Source organism: Coffea eugenioides, chromosome 6 (genome assembly GCF_003713205.1).
Source record: "Coffea eugenioides isolate CCC68of chromosome 6, Ceug_1.0, whole genome shotgun sequence".
NCBI classification, from domain to species: domain Eukaryota; kingdom Viridiplantae; phylum Streptophyta; class Magnoliopsida; order Gentianales; family Rubiaceae; genus Coffea; species Coffea eugenioides.
The window spans coordinates 20,642,250-20,654,880 of NC_040040.1; the positions used below are offsets into that span (position 1 = coordinate 20,642,250).

The window sequence follows — 12,631 nt, forward strand, 5'->3', positions numbered from 1 at the left end:
AATTTCTTTTTTTGTTTAGAAACCAATATTATTAAGTTTATATACACAAATTATGTAGGTTCCACCAGTTTGTTATCCCCTTTAAATCAAAAAGTATCTTTATATAATCTAGTGAAAAGTTGATTCATTGGAGTGAAATTGCTAATTCTATGATACAATTTAGGTAGCAATTGTTAATGTTGTCAAAGAAATCCTTGATACAATTTAGAAAACATAGTAATGAAGAGTAAACTATCAAATGTAACATTCATCCATTTAGACAATCGGAAACTAGTCAAATTATTTGGGATAACTTTTCGAAACAATATTGTAGTTTTGTAATGTAACGTATACAAGATAAAAATGTGATTAGAAAATATATTGATTATGCAAGTAAATAAATTTTGACAAATAATTCATTATCCAAGCAAACCTATTTCAAAACATTGCATCATTTCAGAGGTTAAATTTGAAATGAAAAATCAAATTGTAACGTATCTAGACTGGTTGAAATTAATTGTTTTGTATCTAGACCGCATAAACCTTTATTTCAAAGCATTGTTTTATTGTACATAGACAATCTAGTATATACAACCACCGTACCATTGTTTTATTGTACATCAGACAATCTAGTCAAAGTGTGCAGAAATCGTCATCGCTAGATAGTAAAATATAGGCTATAAAATTAAGCAGGATTTGGCAGTTGGTGTCCAAGTTATAGCCATGTCATTCAGACTTGTAACAGCAATATTAGCCTGTTTTCTAGTTCACGTCGCAGTTTGTGCAGCAGCTTCTGACGACGTTGGGTTCATCTATCAAGGATTTCAGTCATCAAATCTAAGCCTGTATGGATTAGCCAAAATCACCAACAACGGCCTCCTTCAGATAACCAACAACACCAAATTACAAACGGCTCATGCCTTCTATCCTAATCCCATCAATTTCAAGAAAACATCTAATAGTTCAGCTTTCTCCTTTTCCACCCAATTTGTGTTTGCTATGGTACCCTATGTCCCAGGCGCGACTAGTCCGGGAATGGCTTTCGTGATTGCACCAACAAGAGTCCTTGCACGAGGGCCTTCCACTAAGTTCCTCGGCCTCTTCGATGAAACCACCAATGGAAGTCCAAAAAATCATGTTTTTGCTGTGGAGCTTGACACCTTCCAAGAACAAGAATTTGGAGATATCAATGACAACCATGTCGGTATTGATATTAACTCTGTGAAGTCCAAGGTATTCCAACCAGCAAGTTATGAAGCTAATAACAAGAATTCATTTGACAACTTAACTCTTAGCAGCGGTCAACGGATGCAACTTTGGGTGGAATACGATGGGGTGGATAGGAGAATCAATGTTACATTGGCTCCAATAGTGGCTGCTAAACCAAATACTCCTCTTTTGTCTTTGTCATATGATCTTTCGTCAATTTTACTGCAAACCATGTATGTTGGATTTTCTGCATCTACTAGTCCAATCGAATTAGGGACAGTGCATTTTGTACTGGGATGGAGCTTCAAGATGAATGGGGATGTACAAGCGCTTGATCTCTCTCGGCTCCCCAAGCTACCACGGTTTGGACATAAGAAAGTGTCTAAATTTTTCACTGTGGGATTGCCCCTCCTCTCCTTACTTTTTCTGTTGATTGTAGCTTTTGGGGCAGCTTATTATTTAAGGAGGAAGTGGAAGTATGCAGAAGTGCTGGAAGAATGGGAGCATGCCTATGGACCTCACAGGTTCAAGTATAAAGATTTATACATTGCCACCAAGGGGTTTACAGAAAAAGAGCTGTTGGGGGAAGGCGGATTCGGCAGGGTCTACAAAGGTGTTTTGCCAACAAACAGGGTCGAGGTTGCCGTCAAGAAGGTCTCCCATCAAGCAAGACAGGGAATCAGAGAATTTATTGCAGAAATCGTCAGTATTGGACGCTTGCGCCATAGAAATTTAGTACCGCTCCTGGGCTATTGTCGGCGTAAAAGAGAGTTACTTTTGGTATATGAATTCATGTCCAAGGGTAGTCTAGACAGGTTTCTGTTCAACCAACCAAAGCGTACCCTCAACTGGAGCGAAAGATTTCGAGTCATCAGAGGTGTGGCGTCAGGATTACTCTATCTACACGAAGAATGGGAGCAAGTTGTGATCCACCGAGATGTAAAAGCCAGTAATGTATTGTTAGATGATGAACTGAATGGAAGATTGGGAGATTTCGGCCTAGCAAGGCTATACGATCATGGAACTCTACCTCAAACCACCCATGTAGCGGGATCTCTTGGCTACCTTGCCCCTGAGTATAGTAGGACAGGGAGGGCCACAACAAGCACTGATGTATATGCTTTTGGGGCCTTTTTGCTAGAGGTTGCCTGTGGAAGAAGGCCAATAGAACACCGAGCAGTACCAGAAGAGAATATCATTCTAGTTGATTTGGTATTTTCGTGCTGGAAAGCAGGTAATATTCTCCAGGCGGTTGAATAAAAGCTGGGTACTGAGTATGTGAAAGAGGAAGCAGACATGGTGTTGAAACTAGGCTTGTTATGCTCTCATTCAGAACCAGAGATTAGGCCAAGTATGAGGCAAGTTCTGTTGTACTTGGAAGGATCAGTTGCCTTGCCAGATTTATCAGTACTGGCCATGGACGTTTCTGCTGTTGGTCTTGGCTTCGGCCATCCTGCTGGCTTTGAAGATATTAAATCGTCATCATATACTGTAGAAGACTCAATTCTCTCTGGTGGTCGGTAATTAAGATGCTTAGCTTTTTGATTTTGTAAATTTGAAAAAAAGAAGAAAGATGAAAAGTTTTTTTTTTTTGTTTTGGGGGTAAGAATAAAATTTGGTAGGTTTGGTGACGATCATCACCACAACGAGTCACAATATGCATCTGAGCCAAAAAGATAATAGATTAGTTATAGATATTCTTACATATTGTCCACCAACACAACTTTCACATTAGTAGCAGGATTTGAATACACGACTTATTGTGAGGAATTGACCATTTTAAATGGTACAAGTTTGGAATTTTTATGGTGCAAAGTATTCAAAAATGAGAGTTTAGAATTTCATTGTGCAAGGTTCTCCAAAGTGGAGTTTTTTTTTATTTAAATTTAGGGTGAAAAGTGAAAAAGCACTACTACAAATTCTCCAAAGTTTAGGGGTATTTCAATATGCACTATTTTAATATTTTAAGTTTTTGTTCTTTTCTCCTCTTTTGTATTATCTTTTCTAGTTTCTTTATGTCTTGTAAAAAGACTCATTAATAGCACCTATTCATTAACATCTTTTCTCAGAACAAAATGAAATTGTTGCACTGATACATTTTCTGAATAATCCGGCAAAAGGCCAGGGACATCGTCCGTCCCGTCCCACCTATGAAGAAGGTCAAAGACGGCCAAGAGCACAAGAGCTTCGCCCATCAAATGCCCAAAGATTGAATCTATCTGGTTCTTTGCTCCAAAAAGACTCACATATTTTGTCACATGTTGAAGAGCTCAATGGATCCTTTTGTACATGAATTTGTAACACTTTGAATTTTAGATTCAGCCTTGAGTGGAGGGAGATTTATTCAAGGTTGGACGGTGGACGAGGTAGGGGGGAGGGGACTTTCTTACCAGTCCAAAGAATCGTCTGCCTCTTCATGACGTGTTTTTGTACCCTTTTTGTAGTAGTCAATTGTAACCCAACACCAATAGTCAAATCTCACCTTATAGAATTCCAACTTTAATCTCCGCTATAAGATCCCAAGTATAGAGGTTACGTGCTTCGCTGTGTACAAAATTTATTTTAAAAAAGGAAAGAAAAATAACCTATTTAACTCCTCATATTTTGAAACGAACTCTTTTTGTGAGAAATTTCTAAGCTTGTGATGAAATTTAAAAAAATTCTACAAAAGGGGCGATTTTGGTTATGTATTCCGTAGGGGGGTCTTCGCATTTCAGGAATGCGAGCTCTGATAAGCTCGCATTCCTGAAATGCGAGGTCAGAAGAATTTTTTTATTTTTTTTTTCGGAGGTCATAGAGCTCGCATTCCACGAATGCGAGCTCAACTTATTGAGCTCGCATTCTGCGAATGCGAGCTCTCCCAAAAGTACATCTTTATTCCTCGGTTGGTAATGGAACGCAGCATGTTGTAGAGGAAAGGACACCAAAAATGAGAGAAATGCTTCTCCGAAGCTCATGCATGGGATTTTTTCCAAATTTGCACTTTAACCCCTATTTGTTTTACTAATGTTACTATGGCTCAACTAATTGTATAACTTAATCAATTTTGTCTCCTGAACAAGCCATTTTTCTTCAATATATCTTAATGTATTTTTGGATAGATTTTGAATGAGTTTTAGGATGAATTTGAAGGTTTAATAACTTTTTCTAGACTTATAATTTTGATCTATGAACTTCAGTGGAAAAATGGAAATTTTTGTCGTTTAATTGTAGAAAATGGGTTTTCATTCTTTTTTTGTGAATTTTTTCATTTAGTTTTGGTGGGTTTCATCTTAAGCCCTTAATTTTGTTTAAACCTTTAATTTTTGTAATAACAATGATTTAACCCCTCAAACTTCTTTAATTCTTTCCATTGGGTCCCAATTTCTTTTAATTTGTTAAACATGGGTTGTTTACTTTCAATTAAATGCCTTGATTGATTGAATTTCATATTTATTTTCATTTCCTGTGATTATTTGCTCTAATTAAAATGATGCCTTGACCATTTTCATTTAAAAAAAGTTGGAGCATTTTTTACGGTTGGAAATACATTATTTTATTATAATACATTTAAATGGCAGAAAAAGTACACATGCATAGTTCTCTGTATTTCATATAACAATGTAAAAATAGAATGAAATTGTTAACATGTAAGGTGTTGACTGTAATTTATGAATAAAATACTAACTTTTTTCCCTTTTCTATCAAATAAATTTTTTTAATCAAATTCTAATTTTCCTTTGTTATTAATGAATCGTATTTATTTGTTGACACCAGTGAATATTAGTTATAAGAATCTAATAGTTAATAGTCATTAATATCTGTTACAATTTCAATTGTAATTTTAGAAAGATTAGGGAGTGAACGGATGGAAAGGAAGATTATAGAGAGAGGGTTAGGGTTCGGTGAAAAGAGGGAAGAAAATTGTGAAAAGTGCAGAAACGAGGCTTCGGTTCTCCTATATCCGTGAAACGATCCGAGCTCGGTTCGAAACTGAAAGGGTGCGGATCCGGCATGGTTCGGATCCGCAGCACCGGAAGCACAGACGAGCCGTCGAATATTTATGAAGATTTTTTGGATCCGAGCTCGGATCAAAGGATACGCCGTCGGATCCGTCTGGGCAATTAGGATCCGAGCTCGGATCTGTAGTTCTCTGCACTAATTGCAGAAACTGCAATTTTTCAAACTTTTTCTCTCTTTTCCGGCCAATTCCAAAACATGCGTTGGAAAAACGTTTTATGAAATTTAACCTCCCACGCACATGTAATATACCAAAAGTACAATATCCAATCTCTTAAAACACATCAAACACATCTACATTGTAAATCGAAGGGTGAGATTCTTTGATCATTTTTGCATTTTTACACAAAAATGGCACTTTTGACCATTACATGCACAGCAAATGAGTCCATGAGCATGTATAAACATGTTATTAATAAAAGTCACGTGAATATACTGAAAATGCAACATTTTACGTATGCTTGGGAATTCTAAGTATAATTAAAGGAAGGATTTGGCCTTGTCTTTGACTATATCAGTCACTTATAGGAAAATCTCATGTAAAACTAGATAAATATCATTAATCTTGCAAAATTGTAAGCATAATTTTTCTTATTTAACCAAATATACTTTCTAAAATGTAAAAATCCTAATAGCATAATAATTCATTCCAAGCCAAATAAGAATTAAACTTTAACCAAACACCATAAGTAGCACAAGATGATTGAAGTAAAAGAAAAATAAAATCTACAAAGTTTGTCTTAACAAAAGAAAAGAAAAATAAAGAAATAAAAGATCCAATCCGCTAAAGAGCATCATGGCTGCTGGGAACGAGGGTCTACTGCCTGCTCGGCTCCATGAGGACTCTGTGAGGTACCAATATGGCCCTCCTCTTGATGAGGTGTAGGAGTAGGGGACCGGCGGATATGGAAATGATCCTCGATCGCACGAAGACGGCGATCATGTCGGTCGAGTCGCTCGGTCATCATCCGCTCCGTCTGGTCAATGCGCTCGACAACTCGCGTCTCCATACAACAAATGGCATTTAGGAGCTCTTGCCACTTGGAGCGCGGTTGAGGAGGTAGTCGCGGAATCGGAGGATGAAGAGTCTGTTGTGCCTCCGTCCCTTGAGTTTCCGCTTGTGGTTCAGTACGAGGCGGAGGCTGAGTGGAAGTCGATGCCTCTCCTGTGTCCCGGACCAAAGCAGCTCCAAAATCCGTAGAAATACCCAAGGATTTGAGTATCGTAGCATTAACCTCCTCGGCCGACCTAGTTACAACCGCTCTCTCGGTTCCAAGAGGAATCTTGAGCTTCTCAAAAACAAGTGATAGCAGTCGAGGAAATCCGAAACAAGTGTCGCCGGGCCTCATGCGAGCTGTGGTCCGCATATAACTGATGATAATGCTGGGTAGAGGAATTCCGGTCAACTGCCTACCCACTCCATGTATCATCTTATCCAAAAAATAGAGATCGCTATTTCGGATCTCCCGTTTGCCACTCTTTTTCGGCACCACATTAAAGGCAAAAAGATAGAAGATCAGGTGGAACCGATGATCGAAGGAGTCGGCATATACCGTGAGTTTTTTCGAACTTCCTCGCTCACGGTACTGCCCCTTTAGACGTCCCACAGCCTCTCCCACTTGCCAAGGATCTCTAGCTTTGAACTCCTTGGTCAATTTGACGTCGTCGCCTTCGTCTTTGAGTTCGACGAAGCGTCTCAGTGCATCTCGATTGAGAGCCACTCTCTTGCCTCTAACCCGTGACACAATGAGGTTGCCACTGTGGCTCTCCTTGTTTTCTACATTAGCATAGAACTCCCGGACTAGGTTGGGGTAGTAGTGCTTGGGCAACCGAAGGATGTTCTCCCATCCAAGTCTCTTGAATGCTGTAGAAATGTGATAGTGCGCGTCCACCTCCGGTGCCAAGTGTTTCTCAATGATGATCTCCTTGTCCAGTCCGGCTTCATACCACTCTTGGTTTTCGAGCGATGTGAATCGTGTGGTATCGTAGTCTGGCGGTGGCTCGTCACGGCTAGTAGATGCGGTCTTCCGGCGAGAACGAGGTGGCGACTCAGGTGAGGAAGATTCTTGCTCAGGTGACTCCTCGTGCATAGAGGGTGTGTGTTCCTCACTTGAGGAAGGAGTAGGAGTACGAATGCGAGCCCTCCTTGTGCGAGCCATAATACCTATACCAAAAAGCAAAGATGTTCATTAGAAAATGGATAAACTTGCTCACACTTGTTATATAAGAATTTTACAAAATTTCTGCAGAGTTTCCCCTTGTAAAAGGGCTAAACTCCCTGCCAACATGTGCCAAAAAAACACAACCAAATATCGTACATAGACTACTGAAGCTCTTGGTTAACAGAATACATCAAGTAAAAACACAAACAAATTGAATTAGGGTTCTCATATAATAATACTATACCTCGCAGTTCTAAGTTACACCATATAATGGATGCATTTTTATATGCTGAGATAGTTTCATGTTCAACTTGATAAAATTTTGCAGGCAGAAATTTTTACCTGGTTTTTAAATGCGTAAATTGAGAGCAGAAAAATTCTCGAATGATAACACATTTCTAAAGGGATATATATTCAGAAACTGCATTTGGCATATATACCAATACCATTCTACCATTCTATGGTACTCCTATCTGAATAATGTCTGAATTGAATACAAAGAGTTAGGAGATCCCAATCCCAAAAGGCATGCGTGGAGTCTTTTGATCAAAATCATAACTGTACAGTTGAAGAGCAACTGCTCCAAGATTTTGCCATCAAAGCCAAGGCGACCAAAATTCTAGCTAGAAAAGATGAAGTACCTATCTGAAATAAAATCTTAGCAAGCTCAATTGCATATTTTCAAGTAAAAGCGTCATCAAACAAATCAATCTTTTCAATCTTAACCATCATTTGCAGAATGTATATGCCAATATACATTCTTATTCATTCATTCACAATTCATAATTGTTTCATAATATAATCATAATTCATTGATTCACAATTCCTACTTCGCACATAATATAATGTCGTGCTTCATTCATTCAGCATCAAATTCATTCATTCAATTAAAACCAACATTCACAAGTCTAAATAAATAAAATGCTCATGCCCAAAAATTTAGAAAAACTCTTAAAAATATCATCAAAACCATAGTTTTGAAAAAAATAAGCATGAAAATAGCTGTAACAATCTCTTTAAGCACAATGTGGCACAATTATATCAAGAAATCCCAGCAAACATGCATTTATCATAATATTCCCAAAAACTATAAAATTTGCAATGTAATAAATTATAAAATGTTGTTGGTAAGAGCAAATTGTTACCTCAAATGTGTAGATTGATAATGGAGGATGAAAATGGTGTAAAATTTGACAGACAAACAAGCCAAAATACCCCCCAATTTGAGGATATCAGCTGCGGCCCGAAATTAGGTTTTGAAGATGAAAACCCTTGTTTGATGTTGTTTGTTGGTAAAATAGATGGGGGTTACTGATCAGAAGAGGTTTTTGGAGGTTTTTATGATGGAAGATTGGATAATTGATGGTTAAAATGGAAGATTGGAAGAAAGGGGTAGGGTTTCGGTGAGAAGAGGGAACAATTTTTTAAAAAATAGCAGAAACGAAGCCTCGTTTCTGCTATATCCCTGAACCGATCCGCGCTCGGATCGGTTCAGTAAGGTCTCGGATCCTACAGGGCTCGGATCAGTTTCAACAGAAAGACAGACGAACCCTCGGATGTATTTCGCTTGAACTAGATCCGAGCTCGGATGGGGTAAAAGTGCAGAAACGAAGCCTCGTTTCTGCTATATCCGCGAACCGATCCGAGGACGGATGGGTTCATGAAGGCCTCGGATCCTAAAGGCCTCGGATCAGTCTCAACAGAAACACAGGCGAGGCCTCGGATGTATCTGGTTATCTATCGATCCGAGGTCGGATCCATAGATCCGCGGTCTGATCTTTCTGGGCTTCCTAGGATCCGAGCTCGGATCAGTGTTTCTCTGCAACAATTGCAGAAACTGCAATTTTCCAAACCTTTTTCCCCTTTTTCGGCCAATTCCAATTCACACATTTGACAAAGATTTTATCAATTCTAATCTCGTACGCACATGTAATTTACCATAACCACTATATCCGAGATCTCAAAACACAACAAACACATTTACATTATAATTCGAGGGGTGAGGTTCTTTGGTCTTTTTTGCACTTTTACACTAAAAGGGCATATTTTGGCCTTAAATACATATGAAATGACTAAACTTGAGCTTTTATAACCATGATATCACCAACACTCACTTGAAATGCACAATGCATGTATATGCATGAGAATTTCAAGCACTTAAAAGACAATTTAGGAAGAAAAACTCCCTTAAACCACGTGTTCTTCAATTGCACCTTCAAGATGGAAGTTCCGACATGTAACTAATTTACCGTGTATAAAATATAGGTGTACACTCGTATAATGCATAAGAATACTCATATAACCTACTTTTTTTGTACTCATATAAAGTGAGAACTAAGATACGCGCGATCGCAACATTCATACTCATATTATCCGTCATTTTAGAATATATACAAAATGTCACAAACAAAATTGTGTAATCCATAAGTTAGGTTAGTTATACAATAACAATACGAGTAATGGAATCAATGCTGCCCAAGTTTCCCATGAGTACCACATGTTGTTGGTTTGGGTATTCTTTGGCTTCGACGTGGCTGGTTTGGCACTACTGTATGGCCAAGAGTCCGTTGTGTCAACAGTGTATTATCTTGAATTTCAGTGCTTGTGCCTTCACCTCCTTCAAATTGCTCAGAAACATCGCGATGTGAATCCCTATCGGGCGTAAACTCTGTGTAAGTCACAGGGGACCTGTGATAATGGCCAATCGATCCACCTCCGTCATGCATGACATCGGTCTGAGGTGTGACAAAAGCAGATGCGCCAGCTTGGTCTTCAGTTGCCATCGAACCTCCATGGAATGCAGTTTGCATGGTGGGCTCTGGTGATCGGAATCTACGACGTCGCCCACCGCCATGCTGACTTCCGTGGGTATTTCTAGGAGCTCGCTGAACACGACATGGATCAGGGTATAGTGGAATCTCATGTGGTACGTGTGGAGGACGAAATGCAAGTCGGCGGGACTCTCCTACATGATGCAAAGATGTGGATGCAAAGTCCCTCAACTCTTGAAAATATCCGCTGTGTTGTTCATCACTAACGCCAAGAGAGTCCTGTGCCATGAAATACATGCGAGACATGGCATCGCTCTGCAAAACCAATGGACCGAATTAGAAGGACATACAGAATCTCAAAATAGTTTAAAAGGTCTATAAAAGTATTTGTGCTTGTTAAAAAGTGGGTTGGAAATAAACTATACAAGATATTGGGCCCTAGCGCTATCACCCCGGAAGCCCTCAGGGAAAGCGGGAAATCGACTCGGGTTTGAAATATAAATCACCGTGCGCTCCCGATACCACTGAACATACTCATCCGATGGATATGTAGTATCTTCAATTACTGTGCCATCTTGTATATGCACACGTCGATCATTCCAAATATCAATATATTGTCTATGTGTGGTGCTCCAGTCTTGATTCGCCCTACCACGACGATCTAGACAATGTAGAGCTGCCTGATTATCCGTCAACCTCATATCAGGCAGGGACTGATGAAACCCAAACTGCCGCATAACTCGATGAGGGAGGTGCGGCTCAACTACATCCCAGCAAATAAGATACGTTTCGGACCTCCAAATGTCCTGACCTGCAGTACAATACGCAGGAAGAGAAGCGAGAACGTCCGCCGAATATGGCTGCCATACGAACTGGAAAAAAATATAACATGAAAAATCCAAATCTTTTTTTTGTATTAAGAACTAATAAAAGGAACCGAGCCGAGCACGGATCGAAACTGAATGAGTTCGGATCCGGCAGAGTTCGGATGAAAACTGATAGGTTGCGATTTTATCATTTATTTTATTATTAATTTCTCCTATTACTTGACCCAATCTGGATTAATTGTGGGATTCTACTCACTTTTAGTATTTTACATATATTTCAGGGAGTAGAACGAAAATATAATAATAGGTGCTAATTTGGCAGAAAAAGAGTTCAGATGATAGAGCTTGTCCTAGGGGCATTTTTGGAACAACAAAACATGAGCCCTTGTTGGGCAAATTGGGCCGAAGTCTTCATTTTTCCGCACAGGAGCCGCCGCAAGGGGCACTACTTTATATAGGACAATTGCGCAGGAGAAAAAGGGTCTTCTTCCCCCTGGGAGGAACCGCCGCACAGCAGAGGGCTGTCTGGTCCTCTTAGTTTTTCCGTTTCTTTAGTTTTAGCTTAGGATTTTGACTTTTCTTCTCGTAGGAATTTTGGGTAGCCTTTAGCTTAGCAACTTTTGTTGACCCTTTTTTGGCCTTTTAGCTAGTTTGTTCTTACGCATGGAAGATGGCTGAATAGCTGAGGCTTGTTCTTTGTTTTTCTTTGACTTTTCCTTTTGGTTTGCTTCCTGCGGACGCCCAGACCGAAGGAAAACTATGAAGTCCCTTTTGTAGCTTTCTCTCTTTATTAAATAGACGAATTGAATTCCCTCAACTTGCGAATTGATGGCCGCAGCCTTTGCTTCAATTTCTTGTGGGTTTAGTTCATTAATTATGAACTAATTCTACAATTCTAGTCAAGGGGACAACTGACGATTTGGTTCGACAATTACTGTGAGATCGAATCTGTTTTAATTATTTTCTTCATTTATTGGTATTTATATGTTCCTTGATTTTAATTGCTATGGCCTTGTGTATGATTGATTAGTGCGCAATAATTAATTATTCATATAGGCTATTTTTGCTAAATAGGGGTAATTGAATCCGTAATTGTTCGCTATCTCTACCTCAGTAGCAACTGGCGTAATTGGGTTTATGTCAGGGGAGCATATGATCTAGCTTAAACAAACCCTCGTAGCGTGTTTGTTGGTTAGGATTGGGCCTTTCTAATTATTAATGCAATCTAGAAATTAAATCTTACGGTCGTACCTAGGGTTGTTTTTGGGTTAGAGAAATAGCTAACGGTCGTACCTTAGCTATCGATAAATTAAGGAAGGGTTGGTTGTTTATCGCGTGCATGACAACTATAACCAATCTATTAATAAATGTTGGGATTATTTTTGCATTAATGATCAGTGCATGAACCATTTCTGATGTGTACCCTTGGCTAGAGTTTCCCCAATCATTTCTTTTAATTAATTATTTTCTGCAGTTAATTTATTTAGTTAAGCATTTAATCCAAAACCCCCCATACTTTGGACTCTAGAAGAAACAAATTATCCCCAGTCCCTGTGGATTCGACCCTACTCACTACTATATACAAAATCTGTATTTTTCTCGAGTAGGTTTTTATTATTGTACAGGTTCGGCACCTGTCAATTTTTGGCGCCGTTGCCGGGGACTGGCGCTAGTTATTTGTTTC

At 39.1% G+C, this 12,631-nt stretch overlaps 1 pseudogene; it reads left to right on the top strand.

Annotated features, from left to right (window-relative positions):
* Positions 1-702: 702 nt before the first annotated feature.
* LOC113773809 lies at positions 703-2,712 on the top strand (annotated as a pseudogene).
* Positions 2,713-12,631: the final 9,919 nt, after the last annotated feature.